We start from the raw sequence: 23,847 nt of genomic DNA on the forward strand, positions 1-23,847 counted from the left end.
GTGCCCTCAAACATATGCTAGTCATGACAATAATCACAGCAAACATACATAGGTCCCAGGGAAAGTTAACCATCCAGCCAGTATCTGTAAATCATTATCCAGTTAAGAGGCTGGATCCTGCATTGATTATTTCTGTTTTCTACCCAATGCTTCGTCTTCATTCATTTAACTAGTGGCTGCTGTCCAAGTTAGGAATTTTTACAATATCAAAAAGATGTCTGTAGAAACCAACAGAGAAAGTGTATGTGGCCAATGCTAACTTTGAACTTACAATGTATTTTAATGGTATTTTAAAATATAGTGGTTCTAGGACCTTAGGAGTTAGGTAAATCTGGAATTGATTCTGGACTCAACAGTTTATTAGCTGTGAGAACTTGGGAGGAATCAACAGTATCTAGCCTCCCTGAGCCTCCATTTCCTCATACCTAAAATCGGTATAATAAAACCCACCTCGTAGAGAAGATTAAAATGAGGCCTTAGATGTAAGACCTAGTAAGCTTTCAATGAATTATGTCTGAAGCAGTGATAGGTCTTTCCAGTTTAAGAAAATCATATGTAGGGACTCCTGAGTGGCTCAGTGGTTGAGTGTCTGCCTTCGGTTCAGGTCTTGATCCTGGGGTCCTAGGATCGAGTCCCACATCAGGCTCCTTATAGGGAGTCTGCTTCTCCCTCTGCCCGTGTCTCTGCCTCTCTCTGTGTGTCTCTCGTGAATAAATAAAGTCTTTTAAAAAATCATATGTAAAAAAAAAAGAAAAGAAAATCATATATACTTGAGCATCTCTGGGTCTTACAGTAACCCTGAAACAAACAAGAAAGGTATACTGCTGCTTTGATTTTTCACAGATGGGAAAACTGGGCACAGAGGTATGCTAATCTTGGTAAATAGTGTCCTATATGCTCATCAGCTAACTCCTCAATTAAGCAGAAAGGGTGCTCTAAAACCCACGGATGTCAATTCCTATTCCAGCACTTTTTCTATTGCAACCTAGAAGCCCCAAGGCCTCTGAATGAGTAGAGCAGTTGAGCACAAAATGACCAATTCCTTATCTGTTGGCAAATTATTAGCCCTGCTGTTAGGATATATACATCAACAATAGCTGACAGAGCCAGGCATTACCTCAATTAATTGATATAGCAAGCCTAGGAGGTAAATATCCCCGCCAACCCCATGTCACAGCTGTGGACACTGACCACTTAGAGATAGGAAATAACTTGCCTGACAGATTTAAACTTGGATCTGCCCAGCTTGTGTGTGGTTTTTGTTTTTGTTTGTTCTTTTTTAAAGATTTTACTTATTCATTCATGAGAGACACACAGAGAAAGACAGAGACATAGGCAGAGGGAGGCTCCTAATGGGGAGCTTGACGCTGGACTCGACCTCAGGACCCCAGGATCAGGACCAGAGCTGAAGGCAGATGCTTAACCACTGATCCTCGTCAGTCATCCCCCATGTCCAGGTTTTAACCATACACTATTAGGCCTCCTGCAATCCCACCTAACAAAATACTATTTTGGGTGGCGCAGCGGTTTGGCGCCTGCCTTTGGCCCAGGGCGCGATCCTGGAAACCTGGGATCGAATCCCACGTCGGGCTCCCGGTGCATGGAGCCTGCTTCTCCCTCTGTCTGTGTCTCTGCGCCTCTCTCTCTGTGACTATAATAAATAAAAGGGAGTGTTTTGAGACTTTAAGGTCTGTATGGTAACCAATTACCATGTTTTATATTACTGCTTTAGGACCTGAACTCAGGGTATGTCTCTCTAGAGCCCACGCTCTCCCAGCTACCATCAAAGGGCTGATTCAGCTCACCATATTCAAAGCTATGTCTTTTTTTTTCCAATTTAAATATGGAGTAAGGATGCTATAGTAAATTGCCTTTTTTATTAAATTGACCCCACCAAGGGGAAAAAAACATGGTAGTACCACCTCTTTGAATCAGCCGCTCAACAAATTTGTCTGATATTAATAACTACGTTTTTTCCCCTGTAGTACTATTTATTCTTAAAATACCTGATCGAGTTATAAACACCTACTTACATTTTGTGTCAGACAAGAGGTAACATCTTATCTCCGTGTCTCTTCCCAGATACCAATCACTTCAGTTTTCCTCCAGGACAATGCACCAAGATCAGACAGATGAGAATTCTCACTTGAAGACAGGTAATCACCCATCTGAAAGAGGAGACATGTTATTTACCCCAGTAAGGCAAAGTCACAAGCATTTCCTGTTCTTTTCTTTTCATTGCTTTTCCTTTCCTTACTTTTATTTTATTCGGTTGTTGGTTTTAGATGGAGCAATGATTTGTGCAGTGGGACTCACTCACTTAACCAGAGTATCCCCAGGATAGAAAAAGGACCAGGAGAGAAGGCCATGTTCATCAAAAGGTATAGAAAGCGCAAAGAAAGCTTCCAAGTACTGTTGTTGCCTTTCTTCCTTTTGATCCTCTCTCCCCATAGAGTACCTTTTTTTTTTTGAAAGCATACTTTTCCAAGTTGTTACATTAACAAATTTGCACTGATTTCTTTATCCTTGTCATCTAAAGACCACCTTGTTGGCGGATGGTGAACTTTTCCTTCATGCCAGGCCTGCTGCACTGTCTAATGTCACAAGTGTCTGCTCACATTAGCTCCTGGAGACTGAAGAAGATTCCGCATGGGGCCTTTCCAGCAAGTTGATTTGACAGAATGAGTCCCCATGCTAGCTCGTGGCACTTATCAGTTAGCCAGCCTTCCTTGGGGAGGAGAATTTAGAGTGCACCATATTCAGTTTCCAAATCAACTGCTGTCCCCTCAGGAAGCTGTGTGTTGCATTATTAAAAGAGATGCCTTTGACCATAGCGCCATACTTAAACATTCATCCACATTAAAAAAAAAAAAAAAAAAAGGTAGAGTGAGGGGACCACTAAATGCCCCACCCCCTTCCCTCTGTTAACTCTTTATCCCTGGGTTTCGGGTCTCCCTCAATGAACAGTCCTGTAACACACACACTTCTTATTTTGTGAACCCTTGTTTTTATTTTACTTTTTTTTTTTTTAAAGATTTCCTCTGCCTTTATTTTAATTACTTGGAATGGCTATGAAACCTTCCCCTAAATTTTACAACCTTGGGGCTGAGGTCACCATATTCCCAACCTCTGCTTTTTACTGAGTTCCCATAGGAAAGTCAAATCCAAGAATCTAGCCACCAGCAGCAGCAATGACTTTGGCTTATCTGTTACCTACTTCTCTTAGGAGTTCAAATGAAATGCAAGAATTAGTTGTGAGTTGAAAATGAACAGATCTGAAGCCCACAACTTTAATTATTACAACTTCACATATTTCTAATTTTTAAAAAAAAATAAAGTTTATATTCAGTTTACCTTTATCTTTCCAGAGGAGGAATTGACAAGATTGGTGGAGAAAAGGAGGGATCCTTTTTTAAAGCTGCATGTTGATATAAATATGAAAATGGATTAAACTCTGCTTCCAATTTCCAAACATGTGTACTTCAATGAATATTAAATGGCAGGCCCCTATCACCATCATGACTTATTTACTCACCAGAGTTTTTATCAAAAAAGGGACTGGAATTGCCCATGGAGCGTGAAAGTCTCCTGTAATTGAGTTTAGAGTGGTAAATCCACTAAACAGGCCACGGCCCCAGAGACACCCCGAAACCCACCTGTCAGCTGGTGTTAGATCACAGCGCAAACAAGGCATGGCTGCCTGTTCCCGCTAAACACTGCTGTGGCCCAAAAAAAAAAAAAAAAAAGAGAGAGAGAGAGAGAGAGAGAGAGAAGTTACTCCCCAGGGGATGAGGAAGGGCTGGGAGCACATTGTGGGGGTTGGGAGGGCAGGCAAGAAACTCTCATCTAACAGCTGCCCAATGTCAGCTGGAATCATGATCTGAAACTCAGCTCAGGAGGGGAACTGGCTAGGGCCTCATTCGGTTAGGTGTCATTTCTTCATCCTAACATCCATTAGGTAGGAGCGTAATGGAGTGGACAAGAAGCTTTTTCATCATGGTTGAGCCATGGAAATCAGAGCTCAGAGTTTCAGTGAGAATAAAGATACAACGGGCTTGAGGCTGGTGCAGAAAGGTCCACATCTGGAAGGGAGGGAAGTATCCAACTAAGACTGAACCAGCCAGGGATGGGAATTGGAACATTGCAAGCCAGAGAACCATAATTCATCCAAGAAACACTGATTATTTACTAGTGCTGGTTACTGTATCAGTTGCTCAGTGTATAAAGATGAATAAGACATAGTCCTTGCTCTGAAGGAGAATGTGAAATGTGCTTGGAGAAACACACAGACAAGTCAGCTATTGGCATACATATGTCAAGGGCTATGGAAGCAAAAGTATGTGCCTAAAATAATAGGAAATCTTCCTGGAGAAAGTGGCATTTATACTGGGTTCTTGGGGATCCCTGGGTGGCTCAGCGGTTTAGCGCCTGCCTTTGGCCCAGGGCGCGATCCTGGAGTCCCAGGATCGAGTCCCACGTCCGGCTCCTGGCATGGAGCCTGCTTCTCCCTCTGCCTGTGTCTCTGCCTCTCTCTCTCTCTCTCTCATGAATAAATAAATAAATAAATCTTAAAATAAATAAAATAAAATAAACTGGGTTCTTTTGGGCAGCCCCGGTGGCCCAGCGGTTTAGCGCCACCTTCAGCCCAGGGTGTGATCCTGGAGACCCGGGATCCAGTCCCACGTCAGGCTCCCCGCATGGAGTCTGCTCCTCCCTCTGCCTCTCTCTGCCTCTCTCTCTGTGTGTGTCTGTCATGAATAAATAAATAAAATCTTAAAAAAAAATAAACTGGGTTCCTTGTAATGACTAGGATTTAGCCAAGCAAAGGAAAAAGAGTGAGGTAGGTGTGGGAGTGGTGGTAGGAATGAGCCCCATTCTAGGGCTCCCAGAAGCTGGATGTGGCCAGGGCATGAGTGATGGGTTAGAGCCCAAGAGAGACAGGCTGGCTAAATAGCCTGGCTAATCAGTCTGAAGTTTATCCTGAAAGCCATGGGGAACAATGGAAGGATTTTAAGCAGAGGAGTGATGTGATGTGGTCGGGTTTGTGTTTTAAGAAGACCAGTTAATCTGTTGTGCATAGTATGAATTAGAAGGGGCAAGTCTAGAAACAGGAAGGCCAAGTGTGAGGCAATTACAGGAGTCTTTGAGAGAGAGGATGATGGTCTAAACCAAGGAAGTGACAGTGGAGATGGAGAAGAGGGGACAAAACGAGAAATATTATAGGAAAGAATATTATAGGAAAGACTTAGAAGGCAATTGAAAGTGTGCGAATGGGAGGAATTCAGAGTGGCTCCAAGGCTTCTGGCTTGGATGTAGGGTTGCTAGATTTAGCAGATAAACAAACATATATGCAGTATTTGGGACATATTGATACTAAAAAATGATTCCTTTTTTATCTGAAATCCAAATCCAATATATCCAATATATTTAACATTAATTCAATATCCAGCAAACCGACTTGAGGGGGCTAAGTGATAGGGCATTTGTCAAGCTGAGAATTGAAGGAGGCACAGTCGGAAATGGAGGCAAAGAGCATGGTGAGTTTGCACTTAGATGTCTTGAGTTTGAGGTATCCAAGGGATAGAACTGGGTTCCCATTATCCTCCAATACCTTTCTGCCCTTCCGAGGATAGTGGTAGCGGCACATGGCCAGTTAAAGATTTTACTTCCCAGCTTCCCTTGCAGAACATAGCCCTGTGACCAGACTCCAGACTATGGGATGTGAGAAGAAGTGATGTGTATCTTGCTCTTAGAAGGACTGGGCATAGGGGCGCCTGGGTGGCTCAGTCAGTTATGTATCTGACTCAGTTTTGGCTCAGGTCATGATCTCAGGGCTGTGAGATGGAGTCCTGCTTTAGGCTCAGCCCTCAGCAGGGAGTCTGCTTCTCTCCCTCTCTCTTCCTCTCTCCCCTCCCTTGGCACATACATACACACACACTCTCTCTCTAAAATAAATAAATATGAAAAGACAAACAAAAAAGAGCATCCATAGAAAAAAGACAGCACTTGATTTTGTTGTGTTTAATTCTTTCCACACCACATAGTCCTTCAGTGCCTGTATGCTAACCACTCCTAAATCTCGGTCTGTAGCTCCTGCCTCTTTCCTCAGCTGCAGACCTGTATGTTTCATTGCTTATTGAACATTGTTATATTGATGTTATATTATAGTTAAGGGACGGGCTAAGCTTATTTCTCTGTCCTGAAACAATTCAGAGGTAGATGGCCCAGGGCAAATGACACGGCACTGCCATCTTCAGCATTTTCATCTCTGAGCCCGAGTTGGCTCCTTCAGTGCTGGTTATCTTTTGGCCAGTGGAAAGGAGAAAAGAAGCAGGAGAGTTGATGCCCAATCCTTCCTTTTTCTTTGTTTTTTTGGTTTTTAGTTTTTGAGATACAACTTTAAACTTACCCTCAGGTTAATCAAAATGTTCCAGTAGTGCTAGGATGGGTGATGGAACATTTGGTTTTCATTTGCCAAGCCTTCTTGCTCATATAGCCACGTGTTAATGTTCAGTGCTACCAAATTCATTTGTTTGTCTTTGGATTTCTATTGTAGCAATGTCTGGGAAGCAGGTGTGTTCTCCTGCCCTGTGGGTGTTCGGGCATTTGCGCACATGGCTGGCTGTGCTAGGGTCTGTGCTGGGGCCAGCTTACATGTGTATCATCTGTGTGTGTCTTTCTGGGTGTGTCAGCTCCTCTGCATCCGCTCCTCTGTGTCCTGATTTGTTGATGCGTGCCCTGAGGATATCTTTGAGTGTGTGTCTGTGACAGATGCTGGTTATTTCGGTTTAGTTAGTAACCAGTTCCCAGTACAAGAAGTAGCCTTTTTTTAAAAAAAATATTTTATTTATTTATTCATGAGAGACAAGACAGAGACAGAGACAGAGACACAGAAGGAGAAGCAGGCTCCATGCAGGGAGCCCAATGTGGGACTCGATCCTGGAACTCCGAGATCACACCCTGAGCGGAAGGCAGATGCTCAACCGCTGAGCCAGCCAGGTGTCCCAAGAAGTAGTCTTTTTTTTTTTTTTTTTTTTTTTTTTTTTTTTTTTTTTTTTAATTTTTATTTATTTATGATAGTCACACAGAGAGAAAGAGAGAGAGGCAGAGACACAGGCAGAGGGAGAAGCAGGCTCCACGCACCAGGAGCCCGATGTGGGATTCGATCCCGGGTCTCCAGGATCGCGCCCTGGGCCAAAGGCAGGCGCCAAACCGCTGCGCCACCCAGGGATCCCAAGAAGTAGTCTTTTAGATTCTCCTCACATAGAAGTCCATTTTGGAGACTGTAGAGTAGCTTTTTTTTTTTTTTTTTTTTTTTTTTTTTTTTTTTTTTTTTTATGAGAGAGAGAGAGAGAAGCAGAGACACAGGCAGAGGCAGAAGCAGGCTCCATGCAGGGAGCCTGACGTGGGACTGATCCCGGGTCTCCAGGATCATGCCCTGGGCTAAAGGTGGCGTTAAACTGCTGAGCCACCTGGGCTGCCCTGTAGAGTAGCTTTTAAAGATCATTTCAATTATCTTTTTTTTTTTTTAATGGACTTCATTTTTTTAGACCAATCTTCACTTTTGCAACAAAATGAGTAGGAAGATACAGAGATTTCCCATATACCTCCTGTCTTCACAGGTGCATAGCCTTCCCCAGGCTCAGCTTCCTCCACCAGAGGGGTATATTTGTTACAATTGATGAATCTACACTGATACAACATTATCACTCAAAGTCCATAGTTACGTTAGGGTTCATTCTTGGTTTTATACATCCTTTGGGTTTGGGCAAATGCATGACATGTATCCATCATTATAGGGTCATACAGAGAGCTGTACCATTTTGCATTTGGTCTTGTCAGTGTTCTAGATTTTGGCCATTCCAATAGGCATATAGCACTATCATTTTCAGTTATCTTTTCAAATCCAAAATGCTTAAAGGAACAATCTCCCAAACTTGCCTAGGGGCATTCCTTGCCTCTTCCATCTGAGTCTACCTGTTTTTCCCAGACCCCAGACTGAGGCTGAATTTTACATAATATGATATAAGCTGAGATCTTCGTGGGAGTCAGGGGTACCACAGTGTGTGTGTGTGTGTGTGTGTGTGTGTGTGTGTGTTAGGGTAATTTCTAAACATACTCAAAATTAGAATAAAGATCTCCATGTATCCATCATCCAGCTTCAACGTTTTGCCAACCTTATTTCATCTGTCTTTCCCTTTTTCTCCTGCCAGCATATTTTAAGCAAGTATTAGATAGCTTGTGATTTCACCTGAAACATTTCAATTTATATCTCTAATTGATAAGACTTTTTTACATCCCTCAATGTCATTATTTACCTAACAAAATTAACAATAATTCCCCCAAAATCATTTAAACCCAATCCACATTCAAATTTCTTAATTATCTCAGACATCTTTTTTACAGCTGACTTTTTCAAAATCTACATATTGTGTATAGGTGTGTCTCTTGATCTCTTTTATTCTGAGGCAGTCCACCCTGGCCATTGATTTGTGGAGGAGCCACATTTGTTCTATGTAACATCTGTGTGCTATATTTGTCTGATTGTTTTCTTACAGATAACATGTTCCTCTATAAACTGGAAGCTATATCTAGGGGCTTGATTAGATTCAAAATCAGTATTTTTAGGCACCAATACTTCGTACAGTGGTGCTGTTACTGTGAGGCATATAATATGTGGATGTTTCTCTCTTAATGCAGCCAACATCGATGAGTAGGTTTAGGTAATGTCAGCCCACAGAGTTCCCCATTAACCTTTCACCTGATGATTTGAGCATTCATTGATGATTGCTACCTAGGTCCATTATTTCATTTGGAATACTAGTAATTTTTTGAAAACTTTTTTATTCCTTCTGTAATTACGAGCTGGGACTCTTCAGGCTCCAGAATATGGCTAATCAAGGGAATAATGGAATTACCAGGCACTCGGGGCCAAGTGAGGGCCCTGTTTTCCTGACTTTGTTCCGTATTAAAAAAGATTAGCCCACCTTCCTCACCACCTAATAGTCAGGCTTAAACTCCAGGCTTGGTCCAACTGAAGTGTCCCTTTGTACTCAGATAGTGTTGAAGTTAGCAAGGGTCTTAGGAGAGGGGTCTACCTTTTGCTTCAGGAAAAGAGGGCTCTTTTCCTAAGACACAAGGAGCTCAGAGCTCCTCAGGAGGTTTGATGGTTTGGAGAGGGCCTCTTCTTTAGCCTCTCCCACTTCACTCAGGCTCAATCTGGGACTTTGACTCTCCTGCCTTTCAGGGAAACAGGAACCATTCAACCAATGACCCCAAGGACCAAATATCTGAGTCTGATGCTTTAGCATTCTGGCGCACTCCTCTGTTTCCTCAGATGACTCCAGGTCCTTTGCCACTGGTGACTTGGGCACTGAGCTCCATACTTCCTTCGAGAAACAAGAACAGAGCTGAAATCCTGCCTAGTGTCCCTCTAGTAGCCCTTTCCTGGATTTGAAGCCTTCTGAAGAAAGCGCCCATGACAAACAAGACCCGGTTTCTGGGTTCAATACTCAGTTCTGAGGGACCAGCACTTGAAGGAAGACTGGCCTCTGTCAGGCTGTATGGATGACTCCCTTCTCAGCAGCTGAATAAATCAAAGAAACCATTCTTCCTTTCTTACAAAAGATGGGCCTGCGTGGAAAAAGCCACACCGGCACTCGTGTCTTGGGAGAGATGGATTTTAAATTCTCTATAAAAATGTACTTTAGTAGAATTCCTTGGTACACAGTATTGGCTTTAAAATAATGAGACCTTTTTCATCTCAAGACACGAATTGAAAATATATACATTCTTCAAAATAATCACTTGCCCTTAGATGGTTATAAACCACAAAGGAAAATCTGTGTTCTTTATACTCCCATCAGTAACCATTTGGCTTAGAATGACATTTAGTTGTTTCTTAAAAAAAAAAAAAAAAAAAAAATCAAATCCACCCTGAAAGCAAAATGGTTTCCCTTCATGGAGGGGGCCAAAGAATATGCCACAGTCTGAATGTCAACAGGGTAAGGAGAGCTGGTTTTGCCCCTTCGCCTCTCAGACTTGGACACTAGATGGCAGGCTTACCTTCCAGATCGAGGTGCCCGGTACCTTGTAGATTGAAGTGTCTGGCACTGGCAGCCCATCCTCTGCTTCCAGCGGCCACACACTCTCAAGCATATCCCAGAGACATCTGGTAGTCTCCCCAGGGAGGGTGTGACTAAGCTTTGGTGAGAAGCAAGGGGAAGAGGTGTCTGGTTTGGGAATGCCTGCCTGCCTGCCTACCTGCAGCTATAGTGGGATCAGGGTCAGGGCTCACTGGATCTCAAACCTCATGGCTTATGGCTATGGTTGACTCTACTGCAGTGCCAGCCATGTCCCCCTCCTACCTACCTACCCTAGGTGTGGGGCTTAGAACTATCTCCAGCTTCCCTTGGGCTGGCTCAAATTGCAAGGTCCTTCAGATCTCCCAAACCCAGGGAGGTGATGTTTTTTGCAAGCTTCTATCAAATAGGGGGTCCTGCTCTGAGTGTGGGAACTGCTGAGTGCCAGCCAGGAATTACTTAAGCCTGTGCTAACCCTAGGCTGAGGTCTGTGGCCTCATTACTATTCAAGCCTCATAGTATTCTTGACACTTCTTTTGTGTGCTCCTGCCCTCCTTCCATCCCATTCAGGGTTTAAATATCAATATGCATAAGTCCCCTGTGGTAGGACAAGAGCCTTCACAGGTTTACTTCTGGATTCCTGGTGTCTGGCACATGGTGAGGGCTCAGTGGATGTTTGCTAAATGAAATGTTTGGTTGAATGAATTAATATTGAGACTGAAAAATCATTTCATTTAACCTCCTAATTCTAGAAAGGGTCCCACATGATTAGGAATGTATATTTTCTGGGATGTCTTCCTTCCCCTTTACTCCTTCTTCATCACCCCAGGTGAGATTCCACACCAGGATCCCAATTTGGGTTATGCCTGAACCTTTATTACATCTGCAATTTGAGACATTCCTTTTTGCTATTACTTCAGCACAAGCAGTTGATGGGATTGGAAGAAAATATTGTTATGGGATGAGTTGTGTCCCCCAAAACCATACATTAAAGGCCTACCCCCTGCCACCTCAGAAAGTGGCTATGTGTGGGGATAGGACCTTTAAAGAGGTAATCAAGGTTGTTGGGGTGAGCCCTAATCCAGTCTGACTGGTGTCCTTATTGGAAGAGGAGATTTGAGCACACAGGGAGATACCAGGGATGTGTGCACAGAGGGATGAACATGTGAAGAGGCAGCCAAGTGGTGGCCACTTGTAAGCCAAGGAGAGAGGTCTCAGAGGAAACCAACTCTGCTGGCACTTTGATCCTGGATTTCCTGTCTCTGGAAACATGAGCAGATACATTTCTGTTATTTAAGCCAACCACTCAGTGGTATTTTGTTATGGCAGCCCTAGTAAATGAATACAAATATGATATGGTGGGATGTGATAGGATTAAAATGCAATAAACATGATATGACACATAATGTTTTACCCTTTTTGTCAGCATGTCCAGTGTCTAAAGAACTATTGTCTAATTGATGTGATGGCAGCTGAAGTTTCCACCCTACTTCTGGTTCCTGGCCCTTGCTGGGTAGGCAGGAGGGAGAAAGAAAGAAAGAAAGGTCTCCTAAGGAGAGATTTGACAGTTTTAGTGGTGTGGGCTGCCCTCCCTGGTCTTATTTATTTATTTATTTATTTATTTATTTATTTATTTATTTATTTATCTATCTATCTATTTATTTATTTTAGAGTAGAGGAAAGGGCACAGGGAGAGGGAGAGAATCTCAAGCAGATTCTCCGCTGAATGCAGAGCCTGACACAGGGCTCTATCTCACGACCCAGAGATCACAACCTGAGCTGAAACCAAAAGTCTGACACTTAACTGACTGTGCCACCCAGGCACCCCCTCCCAGGTCCTTTTTAGAAAAACCCATCCTCCACTGTGATGAAGAACAGGGTGATACCGCCCTCAGGAGAGTCGGTTCCTGGGCACCACAAAAGCTGAGCTCCCCAAAGAGATCAGCATGTCCCCAACAGTCCGAAGTTTGCTGTATCAAGACAAATCAAGTTTGTCAGAGAGAGAAAGCAGCAGGAGAGGCTCCTTGCTGGAAATTAGATTAGACTGGAGAAGATTTAGTAAAGGCTCCCAGCCTGGGGATTGAGGACATGAGAGGAAAGGAGGCAGGGCAGGAGGCTGGCTGTGGAAATGTCAATGAGAAGCTGAAACACTGAGGGAAAAATCAGCTCAGCAGACACAGAACACCTTGGGGTCAGAGACCATTGAAGGGAGAGCTGTGAAAAACAAAGTAGTGCTTCTCTCCTTCTAGTGTCACATTGACCTGGTAGGATTCGGTCTTGTGAGGACTGACTACAGGTGATTCACCATGTAAAGTGGAAATTCTGGCTCAGGTTACAGGTGGAAGGGCTGGGATGGATGGAAGAAGCTAAAACTGAGACTTAGGTCTCCTGGGTATATGGCCACAAGTGACTTTGGCTCCGGGAGGCGACCCCTTCCTTGCAGTGCCAGAGACCTCTCTCCTCCCCTAGGTATCAGTGTAAGTAGACACCACTGGGAAGAGGGAGCCTTCCCAGTAGAAGCACACATAGCAGGGAGACCATAATCCATAAAGAGTATCTCCCACCTTGCCACAGACATACAAGAAGGGAAGTGGGGAAAGAGCTTTTTTCCTCTGCCCTAATTTCTGACTTAGTCTGGCTCAGATGAGGGAGCTAAGGATAGACCTTGGTCTCTTGGTCCTGGACTTAGAGCATTAGCCTCCTTCTACCCTCCTTTACCCTCCTGTCTTACCTACATTCTCACTGCAAGTAGAGATGGAGGAGAATCTAGTCCTGCAGCTCCAACCATGTGTCTGTGAGCAGTAGAGCTAGGTGGTTACACTTCAATATTGGGTGACAGTTGTGGCCTTAAGAAAGAAGAGCAAATCACGAAATGCTTAGATATCATCACTTAACACCCCATTTCCCTGAGGAGATGATCAAGACCCAAAAGGGAGAAAGGACCTCTCAAAGGTCACACAGGACTGATCAGATCTTCTAGGAGTCATTACCCAATCTAGCCATATGTGGGTCACTTAAAAACACGTACCATAAAAAAACAAAAACAACAACAAAAAACCATGTACCATAGAGTAATAGCTCAAATGCAAATGCAGGCTTTTTTTTTTTTTTTTTTTTTTGCCTATGTGCCAATCTAGTCTATTTTTTTTAAAGCCAATTATTTAAAAAAAAAGATTTTTTTAATAAATTAATTTTTTATTGGTGTTCAATTTACCAACATACAGAATAACACCCAGTGCTCATCCCGTCAAGTGTCCCCCTCAGTGCCTGTCACCCACTCACCCCCACCCTCCGCCCTCCTCCCCTTTATTTCTTCATGAGAGACACAGAGAGAGAGACAAAGACACAGGCAGAGAGAGAAGCAGGCTCCATGCAGGGAGCCTGATGTGGGACTTGATCCCAGGATTCTAGGATCACACCCTGGGCCGAAGGCAGACTCAATCACTGAGCCATCCAGGCATCCCTAAAAGCCAATTCTTAAAGCACTTTAAATATCCCCCTAACTACTTTATGTCAAATAAAATTCTAACATGCCCATGAAGATAAATAGAGACTGCTCCCATGTAACTGTGTCTAGGTAGATGGTCACTTCTAGGCTCTAGATTTTGTAAAGCACATCAACATGGTCAGTAAGCGACAAGCTAACTATGGCAGGAAACTTCTGCCAACCAGGCCATACAGAGGAGGAACTAGGGAAATTCAGCTTGCAGAAGAAAATACTGAAGAGAACCATGACAATGAGCTTCAGAAGGTGAAGGCTGAAGGTAGGAGAGGTGTGAGTCACATACGTATTGTTCCTCTGGGCAGAACTAGGACCTACGCCTGCTACAGATCAGATTCAGATCAAAGGAAGAAAGAACTTTCAGGTTAGAATGGGATTTTCCTTCCTCTTCAGTCATCTTTGGAAATGACTGTCTTAGCTTTGGCTTCTGTAACAAAATACCATAGATTGGATGGCTTAACCAACATGCATTACTCACAGTTCCACAGACACAGAATGTCCAAGGTCAGGGTGCCAGCATGGTTGGGTTCTTGGTAAGGGCCTGCTTCCTGGCTTATAGATGGCCACCTTCTTCCTATATCTTCACATGGCAGGAAGAGAGAGATGGATCTCAAGTCTCTTACTCTTCCTATAAGGACATTAATTCCATCAAGAAATCCTACCCTCATGACCTAATCTAACCATAACTACCTCCCAAAGGCCTCATCTCTAAATACCATCACACTGGTGATCAGGGTTTCAACCTTTGAATTTGGGAAAGACACACATATTCAATTCATAATAAGGGTCTTTGGTAAGATACAACTGATTAACAAGAGAATGGCCATTACCTCTGACAAAGCCAGAATCTCCTCAGAGACATCAAGGGACTGAGTGTTCTCTACAGTGAAGCCAGCATTCTCAGGAGGGCTGAAATATAGAAAAAACTGAAGGAGCCCATGGAGGAGAAGCCCATGGAAGTGAGAAAAGGGACTCCTGAATGCCTGGGTGTTGTGGTGTTTCTCAAGCAGTGGGAGCTAGTGGTTCAGCCTTAGCTGAGGGTATGCAGTACATGGGTTCTCTGGCTACCATGAGATTCTGGTGCTTCCTGTGTAGAGACCTAGGAGCCATTTTTCTAAGCCCATAGAAGTAAAGCAAACTTACAGTTGTATCATGGGTTTTTTGTTTTTGTATGTGTGCACACATATCATGGTTGCAGACCCAGCAGTCAATAGGACATGTGGGATTTTTTTGAACAGTATGGTTGCAGTGGCACATTTAGTGCCCTCAGCCCTCTCCGTTGGAATGCAGCAGAGAAGGACTCAGCTTCCATAAAGGCAGGACCACTGTTGAAGAAACTCCCAGGTATTTTGTTCTACAGTCTCTTCTACACATGTAAGTTCCCTGAAGCAGGACCATAGTTGTGTAGGTTGTCCACTGCACAACTCCAGGAGCCACCATTCCCAACCTGTGCAATTCTGTCAGCTCTGTGTGAAGTCAGAAACCACAGAGAACCGAGGGGCCAACCCAAACCATTATTTCAAAAAGACTAATTGCCTTTGGGTCAGTCAACTGACCTGGCTGAGTCAGTTGTTGGAATATGCGACTCTTGATCTTGGTGGTGTGTTTGAGCCCCACTTGGGTGTAGAGATCACTTAAAGGTAAGATCTTTAACCATTGACGCCTCCACAGGTCCCAACCTATCCATGATTTGGGGTTACTGTCTGCCTCAAAAAGCAAAGTAGAGGGGTTGTCTTCTGGGAAGACAAGGTTTTCTCTGAAAAAGCCTCCTACAATGTTGGCTCTGGCATCTTCTGGGAGTAGGGAATGAAGGATTGAGGCCTCATGAGTTTGGGTTTTCAGCTGAGGTAGAGAGAGAAGCCAGTGCTTCTAACCAGAAAGTCCAGAGTAGGGTGTAGTTAACCTCTGGATCTCATTACTGTTAACCCAGCCTGGGCTTCATGACAGTCATAAGAAGTGGATTCCTTAACAATAACATAATAATAATAATACAGTTTAAAATAAAGTAAAATCTTTTTTTTTCTTTTTTTTTAAATAAAGTAAAATCTTAAAACACACACACACACACACACACACACACACACGGAACCACTCATTGCCTTGAGGGGACAGTTGACCTTTTCACAAACATTAGTATGAGATTGACAGGATTCTAGCCACACAGCCAATGAAAGATGAGTGGCCCTCCCAGTCATTTCCCTACTGGAGATGACCTTTAGCAAAATCACAAAATGAGTGGTTCTTAAATTCTCATACTAAGTCAGATATTTTTATTATGTTTTTCCTTTACATTGCTCAAAAGCAACTTAACCAGTATAATACACTGATGGAAAATGTTGCATATTAAATCCCAAAGTATAAGTTATAGGCTTAATTTTAGTCTAATGTCATTTGAAATGGGAAACCATAGTTGCAAATAGCCCTGAATATGATTAAACCCCAATGGGGGTTGGGAATAATGGAAACATGACAGACCCCTCACAACAGCTCGCTTTGCACAATAGGCTAAATGAAATTATGTACCTGACACATGGCGTGTTTTCTGAGAACTGAAAATGCACTTAACATCTCTGCAGTTGATATGCCAGGTATATTTTTTTCCTATGGAGAAGAACATTAAAATTTTAAATTATTTATATGTCTTTTTAAGTTGCTAGGAAAAACTGTGATTTGCCACTCCTTAGTGGAAAACCTAGGACTCTCTTGAGAAGGGACCCCCTGCCTTCATGGGTGAAATTCAGAAATTTGGAAGGGAATAACAAATTGGCCAGGATGTTGGGAAGGAGAAAGGTGGATGTGGCCAGAGTCATAGGACTGGGCTTTATTTATTTTGTATTTATTTAAAGATTTAATTTATTTATTCATGAGAGACACAGAGCGAGAGGCAGAGAGAGAGAGGGAGAAGCAGGCTTCCCACGGGGAGACTGATGTGGAACTTGATCCCAGGACCCCAGGATCACGCCATGAGCCAAAGGCAGATGCTCAACCACTGAGCCATCCAGGTGCCCCAGAACTGGGCTTTAAATAAGAAAGAATTCCCTGGTTTTCAGAGAAACTTGGGGTGGGGATTCCTTCAGTCACTGAGAGCTCAACAGTGTACTTTATTCTGGCCTCTCTGGGTAAGAATAGAAGGAAGTAGAAAGTGTGGGCAGAGGTGTCTTGAAGACAGTATTTTTTCCTTTTTTTTTTTTTTTTTTAAGATTTATTTATTTATTCATGAGAGACAGAGAGAGAGAGAGAGGCAGAGACACAGGCAGAGGGAGAAGCAGGTTCCATGTAGGGAGCCCGATGCGGGACTTGATCCTAGGACCCTGGGATCATGCCCTGAGCCAAAGGAAGACGCCCAACCACTGAGCCACCCAGGCGTCCCAACAGTATTTTTTCCCATAGAAAAATTCATTTTTGATCCCACTACTCCAGCTCACTGACTTACTTCCCTTTATTGCAAAACCTCTCAAAAATTCACTATTCCCTGTTGAAACCTCTCAGGGTTGGGCTTTTGTGTCTGTTCATTCACACAGCCATGTTCGCCAAGGTCATAAAAGGCCCTAAAAGCAAATGTAATGGTCAGTTTTTGTGCTCATCTCACTAGGGCCTCTTAGCTCTATTGGACATGACTGATCACGATTTCCTCCCTAAAATACTTTCTTCTGGGATCCCACCCTCCCCTAGTTTTCTTCTATTATATTACCTGTCCTTAAGTATGTCCAAAACTAGACTTTTAATATCTATCATCCAAGTTTGTTCTTGCCACTTACCAGTTAATACTTAGGCCAAAAATCTTGTGATCAGCTTGAACTTTTTTTTTAAGTACCCCACAACCAGTCCTCAGGCAAGGCCTTCAAATCTGCCTTCAAAATATAACAGAATCTAACCTCTTAAAAAAAAAAAAGATTTTATTTATTTATTCATGAGAGAGAGAGACAGAGACATAAGCAGAGGGAGAAGCAGGCTCCCCAGAGGGAGCCCAATGTGGGACTCAATCCCAGGACCCTGAGATCATGACCTGAGCAGAAGGCAGACGCTCATCCATGTTGAGCTCAAACCACCCACGTGCCCCAGAATCTAACCTTTGCTCACCATCTCCACTGCTATTTCCCTGGTTCCAATTGTCCACACTCCCTCCCCCATGATCCCAATAACCTCCAAACTCCATTCTGCTTCTGCTTCCTCTGGGCCTCACAGACTATCCTTAACACACCAGCCCCAGGGAGCTAGTGAGTTTGTTCACATTTAAGTCAGATCCAGACTTGCATTCTTTCTCTACTATCCTGCTGCCCTCTTCCTTCCAAGAAGGTCATGGTCACATCTAGGTCGGGAACAAGAAAAGGATTGGTGAAGTTAGGATTTGAGTCAAGCTTGAATAACAAATAGCATTCAAATGAGTTTAGTGGGGGACAGTGCACTCTGGGGAATGTCAAAGGTGGAGTCCCCAACACAGCAAGGCTTACATGTATTCAGAGATCAGAGAAGGGCCCAGTGGGGTGGACAGCCAACAGTCATGCTAGGGAGTGCCTGGAAAGATAGGTGGAAGGCCTTGAATGTCACTCTCAGGAGTTTGGCCTTTATCCTGCATTTTCCAGGAGGCTTGGGCATATGGGGAGTGGGAGCAACTATGAAACTCACTTAGCATAGTTATCTCAGCTGCCTGCCAAGTAGTCTATTTAGTCCAATTCACAGGCAGAGCTTTGTTGAGCATTGAGAAGTCACTTGCTCCGTGTGAATCCAATCACCACGGCAGGTACACCTCAAAGAGGGAACACACAGCCGCCTCTGAAAAGCCTGCCCCACACTCTGGCAACTCAATTCATGAATATGCTTTTCCGACGTCTGACGCTGCTGCTTAGCAAAGATATTATGGGACAAATCCTTGATTTGACCTTTTGTATCTCTATCCATCCCACTGTGCTAAAAGCAATTATGTGCATCTTGTGTGTGGCTGTTGGAATGGGGAGTCACTTAGCGACGGGTCCCTTTCACACTCCAACTATCCTCTCGCTCATTCCTTACCCCCACCTCACCAGGGCCTGCACAGCAGGCCACCTCCACTGCTTGGCAGAGTCAAAATGGCATTAAGGGGAGGCAAGTAGGATGTAAACAGGTGGAAACAGTTCCTGTCATGGCAATTAGCCTTCCCCTTGGCCAGGCACAGCAATGGATGAAAAATGGGGCTGCAAGGGGACAGGGAGGAGAAAGCTGGCAGGCGAGCAGGGGGCACAAGAGGGCTGAACTCACGGTCAAAGGCATAGCCAACTATCTACAAAAGCTTCCTACAAAACAAAGCAATCCTAGTGTCAGTGTGAATGGTAACAGTCTCTGTCTAGGGTGATCTGTCTCTTCTTTGCCTGTAGTAGATTTATGTGTGCTCGTGTCTGTGATGAAATATGTGTGCAGGTATCAACGTCGGCACGTGTCGAGAATGCACAATTGTGTCTGCGCGTGTCTGCATGTTGTTGTGTGCGTTCCAATGCCTGCATGAATGCCTGTGTGTTTTCTGTGTGTGTAGATGAATAGGTTGTGGATGCCCAGAAGGACACACGTTGGTACCCATCTGTGTGTGTCTGAGGATGTGTATGTGGAATGTGCATATATGCACGGCTGTGTGAGTGTCATTTCTGGATATGGTATATTCCTCTAGGTATACGTGTGTGGCGGTACTTGTGGGCACGTATGAAAAAGGGCTGAGTGGGGAAGAGCTCCCCTCTCCTTCTAATGACTGTAGAGGCCATTCTAATCCTGGCCAGAGAGCAGAGCCTTGAGGTTACTAAATTGTCAAAGGGTTTGGTTCTTCAGGAACTTGTACCCTTGACTCAGTTCTCCAAGTCCCCCAATCTCCAGCCCTAAATGTAGTAGAAAGACCCCAGAGCTAGGGATAATGTCCAGGAAGACACACCGGGAGACAGTTAAAATGCTGGAGGTAAGACTCGGAGGAATTGGGAGAAGATCAAGGATCTTTTCTGAGCTTTTGTATATAAATAATTTACAGTGGAAAAGTGAGCTGGCCTCTTGGGAGGGAGGTAGATGCAGACAATGAAATAATGGTGAGTAAAGTGATCTGCTCCCAGGCCAGGCTCACCCCTGATTGAGCTGAGAAGAGACTGGGGGAGAGGAAATAAAACTGGCAGGTGTGGGAGGGTTAGCAGAGCTGACCTGGACCATCTGTGCCGTCTGCAAGGGCGCTTACCTCCCAGGTACAGTTCACCGGATCCTGCCGCCATGGACTCGGGAAACGATGGCAGAAAGGAGAGAATTAGCAACACCTGCCATCAGAACTACTTGTTATTGTCTAAAAAACCTCCCAAGCACGGCAGATTTTACTGCAGTTGGCAGCTTCCTGCCGCTCCAGCTTCCTATCAGCAGCGTGTGACCCGGCACGACCTTGCCACCCATTCCAGAGCCTCTTTGGGCCTTTCACATTATTTGCAAGGTAGGGAGGGGTTATGAAACCCCAGGGCGAGGCTATCTGCTTTTAAAATCATCCAAGAGACTCGCTCAGACCTTTTATGATTACTCATTGACTGCTCATTGTACGTAAACTAAGAATAGAGATTGAAAACAAAATAAAAATTATCCATGAGGATACAAACTGTAGTAACCAACAGTTAACATTCGTTCGGATGGAAATCTGCCCAGGCTTTTTTCATATATGACGTTTTATAACTTATTTTCTCCCTCATTAATATGTCTTAGATATCTTTTCATGTCAACAAAAATTTGTACCATTTTATTTTTTTCCAAGTTTGTATTTAAATTCCAGTTAGTTAACAAACAGTGCAATATTAGTTTCAGGAGTAAAATTTAGTGATTCAACACTTCCATACAATACCAGGTGCTGGGCAGCCCTGGTGGCTCAGTGGTTTAGCTTCGCCTTCAGCCCAGGGCCGGATCCTGGAGACCAGGGATCGAGTCCCACGTTGGGATCCTTGTATGGAGCCTGCTTCTCCCTCTGCCTCTCTCTCCCCCTCTCTGTGTGTCTGTTATGAATAAATAAATAAAACTTAAAAAAAAAAATACCAGGTGCTCATCACAAGTGCCCTCCTTAATCCCCAACCCCTATTTCACCCATCCCTACCCCCACCTTGCCTCTGATAAACCTGTTTGTTCTCTATAGTTAAGAATGTGTTTCCTGGTTTGCCTCCTCCCCCCTCATATTAATTTGTTTTGTTTCTTAAATTTCACATATGAGTGAGATCATATGGTATCTGTCTTTTCTGACTTATTTCCCTTAGCATTATACTCTCTAGCCCCATCCATGTCACTGCAAATGGCAAGATTTCATTCTTTGTATGGCTGAGTAATATTCCATTGTACATATATACCATCTCTTCTTTATCCATTCATCAGTTGATGGACACTTGGGCTGTTTCCATAATTAGGCCGGTGTTGATAATCCTGCTGCTGTAAACATTGGTGTGCGTGTGCCCCTTTGAATTAGTTTTTTTTTGTATTCTTTGGGTAAATACTTGGTAGTGCACTGCTGGATCATAGGGTAGTTCTATTTTTAACTTTCTGAGGTAACCACCATACTATTTCCCAGAGTGGCTGCACCAGTTTGCATTCCCACCAACAGTAAAATCTATACCCTTCTAAATTGCTCCAAATATCTCATTGCATGGACATCATAATTTACTTGACCAATCTTCATTCGTTGCATATTTAGGTTTTTCTTTTTTCTCTTTCTTTTTAGTTCAGATTAAAAATTTGAGTTAATGATAATAAGTTTAAAAACAAAAGGTCTTTCATAGTCTCTTATGTGGTGCTGATAGGAAAGGTGACATTAAAAGCAGAAAGGGGGATCCCTGGGTGGCTCAGCGGTTTCGTGCCTGCCTTTGGCCTAGGGCACGATCCTGGAGTCCCCGGATCGAGTCCCCAGATCGAGTCCCCGGATCGAGTCCCCGGATCGAGTCCCCCGTCAGGCTCCCAGCATGGAGCCTGCTTCTCCCTCTGCCTGTGTCTCTGCCTCTCTCTCTCTCTCTCTCTCTCTCTCTATCATAAATAAATAAAAATAAATCTTTAAAAAATAAAAATAAAAAAAAAATAAAAGCAGAGAGTTGGGGATCCCTGGGTGGCTCAGCGGTTTAGCACCTGCCTTCGGCCGGGGCTTGATCCTGGAGACCTGGAATCGAGTTCCACGTTGGGCTCCCTGCATGGAGCCCGCTTCTCCCTCTGCCTGCGTCCCTGTCTCTCTGTCTCTCTGTCTCTCTCTCTCTCTCTGTGTGTGTCTCATGAATAAATAAATAAATCTTTAAAAAAAAAAAAAAAGGCAGTGAGTTTGACCCTGGGGTTTCACTCCTCCCTCCCCACCTTGAGAATAAGCTGAGGAGGCTCAAAGGTGACAGGGGAAGGGTAATAAAATCATGCAGCTCCCACTCTGCTGGCTGGCACCTGGCGATGAAGGGGCTGCCAGTCACCAGGAAATCTGTGGTGTTTGGAGGGCTTTCTGGAGTGATGCATGTTGCTTGATTATAGGCTCTGCTAGTTTTCTCTGGGAAGCAGCTTTCCTGCTCAGGACCAGACAAAAAAGTAGCACCATTGGGAGGTGGGCAGGGGGTGGGGGTGACTGGGTGATGGGCACTGAGGGGGGTGCTTGATGGGATGAGCACTGGGTGTTATGCTATATGTTGGCAAATTGAACTCCAGTAAAAAAAATAAAGATATGAAAAGTAAAAATATATGTATTATGAACAAGGGGTAGTGGAAGGGGAGGTGGCAGGGGAATGGAGTGACTGGGTGACGGGCACTGAGGGGGGCACTTGACGGGATGAGCACTGGGTGTTATACTATATGTTGGCAAATCGAATTCCAATAAAAAATATGCAAAAAAAAGAAAAAATATTGTGACTGAAACAAAGCATGTTTGTAACTTCATGCAATTCACGCATGCAGTCTGTGATCTGTAAGTAAAGCAGAGAAATTGCAGAAAAAAAGAAAGCAGCACCATCAAACCCCCTACAGTGAACAACCACTCTTTGCCCTCAACCCTTCCAGACAACATAGAGGGACAGAATAGAGCAGAGAATTTCAGCAAACTTGCTTAGCAAAGAGTTGGATGTAGAGGGTTTTTTTCCTCCCCTATTCTGCATTACTCACTCTGGCTTTTTTTTTTTTTTTTAAGATTTTATCTATTTATTCATAAAAGACACAGAGAAGCAGAAACATAGGCAGAGGGAGAAGCAGGCTCCCTGATGTGATACTCGATTCCAGGACCCCAGGATCATAATCTGAGCCAAAGATTATGTCAAATATGACACTCAACCACTGAGCCACCCAGGTGCCCCACTCACTCTGGTTTTACCTCTAGGGATCTTCTAAAAGTTTGCTTTGCCTGCTTCTCCCAAATTAGAGTTCTTTGCAATCAATTCTGGTAAATCAGTGTACTCATTCATTTATTCCATATACATTTACTGAATGACTATGTGCCATTCATTGTGCTGGCACTTGAGAACCTGAGGATAAGTAAAACACCATTTTTGTTTTTAGGTATTTCCTGGACAGAACCGGGAGGCAAAGAGATATGAAGCCGGAATCATAGCTCTCTCTCTTCCAGAGCCAGGTGAATGCCTCCTCTCTCCATCAGTCCCCCCAGGTAGGGGGGGCTTCCCCATCTTGACTCCCACATCCCAGCCATTTTAAGGACTGAGAATCTCTCAAGGCCAGGGACTGGATCCTACTTACTTACCCCCATGTGCCCAATACCAGATCCCATGTCAGACACACAGCACAGAAGATGCTAATGAGTCCTGCATTGGAGAACACAACGTGGGAACCACCACCAGTCCCTTTGGATCATCATTCCCATCATCTGCACTGATGGCCAACACCCTCCACTCCTGCTAAGGACCTCAGCCAAGGCTGTGGGCTCTGAAACCAGAATGTGTGGGTTCAAATCCCTTCTCCTCCATTTACTAGTGCAAACCTGGCTTGCTCACCTAACACCTCTGTGCCTCAGTGTCCTCACTTGTGAAGTGGGAGTAAGAATAGGACCTATCTCATCACAGGACATGGTGAGGATTTGTTGGTTCATATTTGTATAGCACCAAAACCAGGAGTGAGCACTTTGTAAGCTCTCAAAAATGGCCAGCTGTGACTATTACCATGATTATTACCTCAAATGGAAAGAAGTGAGCCTTTCAATCAGCCTTGGCTTCTTGTAATTATATCTCTTTTAACTCTTCAAAAGAGCTCTGCTCTTTTGAGTTCCTCTCTTCCTCTCCCCAGAGACCTGGAGCATGCCTCCCTGGAAGCTATTAAGCATAGCATGAC

This window comes from Canis lupus, chromosome 10 (genome assembly GCF_011100685.1).
Source record: "Canis lupus familiaris isolate Mischka breed German Shepherd chromosome 10, alternate assembly UU_Cfam_GSD_1.0, whole genome shotgun sequence".
Taxonomy (NCBI): Eukaryota; Metazoa; Chordata; class Mammalia; order Carnivora; family Canidae; genus Canis; species Canis lupus.